Here is a 3,289-nt window from a genome sequence, read left to right on the forward strand (position 1 = left end):
TTGGGTTCTAAACATAGAGATCCAACTTCATATGGAGGCTGTTGAGAGCATGGCCGAGGCCAGATGCTGAAGCAGTGGTAAATTGTTGAGAGCATGGTCGAGGCCAGATGCTTAAGAAGTGGTAAATGCCCAACAACTTAGGTGTTTGCCGTCCAACAACTCCTTGCAACCGGCCATCTTGAAGTCCATCCATGCGTAGCCTCTCACGATGCTTCCCTACCTCTGCAGATCTGGAAATTGGATCCCTGCCCAAAAAGGACTCTTTCGGTGGTAGATGAATTACAAAGCCCTTTCTCTCCATCGCTCTTTCACTCAATTCCAAAGTTCACTCACTTCAAAATGGTAGATGAATTATCTCTCCCTCCACAAAGAATCACTCACAATTTAGCAAAGGTTCAACAACACTCGACACATCGGTTGAAAACTTGCTCATCCGTGCCTTCGGTTGCAAACTTGCAGCTTGCTCAAGTGCAAAACACAAAAAAAATCTATGAAGTACCTGATCATTCATGGAGGTTGGCTACAAGTTTTTGATGATCGGCAAGTCGTCAATACATTGGTTGATCGGAAAGACTATTCCTAGACTTCTCTAATCACAGATATACAGGCATGTAACTCCCACATTCAATATCTCCGAAGCTTCCTACGTAGGCATGCTTTGGGATGGTGTGCAAAAATACCCAAAAATTTTAGATTCAAAAAAACTCTCTAATCATTGGCCATCACTACAAAATACACCCACAAAGCAAGATCTTTCCTGTAGAGAAACATCCCGAATGGCAAGGGAGCCTCAAGGAGACTCTTTCACATTACAGTGCATAGAAATTACAACCGATTCCATAAAAGAACACGGAGTTGTGCGAGGTCAGAGAAATAAAGACAAACAAAGAAGCCCTATGTAGCGATGACGACCCACATTGTAATGCTTGGGATGGCTCTCCATACTCTGGAGCCTAGCTTGACTAGAGGAGGACGTCTGAGGAGCCTGAGCGCACGGGTGCTTGGAGGATTCAAATGAGCAAAAAGGCCGAAGAGATGACCAGAAAACACAGGGAAGTGCAGATAGGCAGGGGAGAGGAGGATTCAAATTTCACGCGCTGGAGTATAATCGCCTGGGGAAGAGCAGTGCTCAGCAGATGCACCCTGCTTGCATCCTAGCTACACGTCATGTGGCAATCTTTTGCCTCCCTCCACACGACACGTGGCTTATTAGAACCTCCCTCCCTCCTTAATATATAGTAAGAAGCAATGTTGCAATTGGGTTGAGGCTCCATCGTTGGCCTATGAGCTCTATACTCTCGAAGCACCATTGCATTGTGCAGGCCTTCATGAAACCAAGTCTTGCGGTATGGACCCGGAACACCTCTAGGAGCTAAAGGAAACCCCTAATGTTGTTCTCCTCAATGTGAAAAACCATACTGTGGCAATCTTTTGATTATCTTGGCCCTATGCTTCTGGCTGGTCAATAGCTCTATCTGGGAATATTTAAGCTTAAGGAAAACCATTCCCCACATGTCCAATCGAAAAGAAACCAATAAGTTTATGTCAAAAGCAAAGCAATCGTTCCAATTCATAGGTGCCGGGAAGCTTTGAACTCTATCAGTGCAGCAAGATCCAAGTAGCAACCTGTTATTGTTCTATTCGACCAGAATTATACGCAGCACTCCTAGCACGGGCTTGCTAAAATGTTTTGGAAAATGTCCTAATTCGATGAACCATGTTAGAGGCTCATTAGAGGACACCTTTACCAGTGAAACTCATCTACGAATGAAGTAGAAATCAAAGCTGCATGTGATGTAAAAATCCTCATAAAGGTTTAGCTTGGTTTCACAAATGTAGAAGGAATTCATCCACTTGCATGATAGCTTTCTTATGATTTGCAACTCTTGCTTTCTTCAACGCAATTGGATACTCTGACCATTGCCCATCCTTAAATAATTGTAGGCCTCTCACCTCCTATGTCTCTCGCGTGATCGTAAACATTGTGATGTCTTGAGCTTGGCTTTGGCCATGTCAAATATGTGTACACTAAGCCCCATCTTTGAAACATTGGCTATCTTCATATCCCACTCCTAGCGTCTCCATCATGGCCTCATGAGCTTCTGTGCCAGTGCTTTCATTTCCTGCAAAAATACCTCCATTGGAGCTCTGCAAGTAGCAACATGTTATTGTTTATGCAAGAAGATGATTGCTGCAAAATGGAGCAGCAAAACAAAGCTGAATTTGTGTGGATCACTAACCTACAAACGTTTTGCAAACCATTTGGCAAATCCCATATATTGCCTCCGTCCACGTTTGGTGCTTAAAAGTAGAGGCAAGGGGCACCTTCAATAACTCCAAAAATCAGCTTTTTTCAGTTCGGGTGATTCTGTTTGTCCCCATTTTGCTGAGCCGTGGACAAGTTTTTCCTTCAACCATGCAAATGAGCCTCTCGTGGCATTGATCGAGGAACCCCTACGTCATTGATTGATGCAGTGGAATTCTGACACGATGCATGTGGGAAGCCTAATACAACAACATACAAAATGCCACTTGAATTCGAAACATAGCACGACGCAGGGCACATTACATAGAGAAAAGAGGCTTTCAATAGAGGGTGTCTAGTGTTTAGATTCAAGTTTTGGCTCAGAGTGTCGAAGCCCTGCTTTGTTTTAAAGCTATCAATGACCTTTTCCGAGTAGAAATATGTATTGAAAAGTTTCCCGAATCCATGAAGTATTGAAAGAATGCACTCGTGACTTGCACCATTTCCATTGGCAAAGGATTAATACTTTGATTCAGAATGTGCAACGAAATAGAACGGGAACTTGCAGGCACTTGCAAAATAGAAAAACATAGATGCTTGCAAAAGAGAAAACAATGATCGCAATAGGACTCACCAGGGTGCGCCCTATAGCTTTGGATTCCTTACTTTGCTTTGTGGGAACTTTTGCTTTTTACTTCCTTGCCCAATATCTCTTCTATGCTGTTCCTCAACCTCTTAAAGCTAGCTGCTGTAAGCAATATACTGCCTTGGAGCTCGTATCGCTATGTAAACTGAAGATCGTTGCCTTCCTTCATCTCCTAGACTGACTCTAGAAGCTCTTGCTACACGTATAGACCTTTTCCTATTGGAGATGATTGCCGAATATGCCTAGTCAAACACTTTATTGCAATCGGAGATCCGTTCGTGAATAGTCTCCTCGGGACTTCCTACTTCCGATAGGAGAGCCTTGCCGTATCGTGCTGCTTAGAGATTGGTGTGTTTTCTCCATTCCGCACTCTTTTCATGACTCGTGAGCTTGTGACC

The sequence above is a fragment of the Dipteris shenzhenensis genome, chromosome 22 (assembly GCF_047967505.1).
Source record: "Dipteris shenzhenensis isolate YYH24624 ecotype China chromosome 22, Dip_SZ_1.0, whole genome shotgun sequence".
Lineage (NCBI taxonomy): Eukaryota > Viridiplantae > Streptophyta > Polypodiopsida > Gleicheniales > Dipteridaceae > Dipteris > Dipteris shenzhenensis.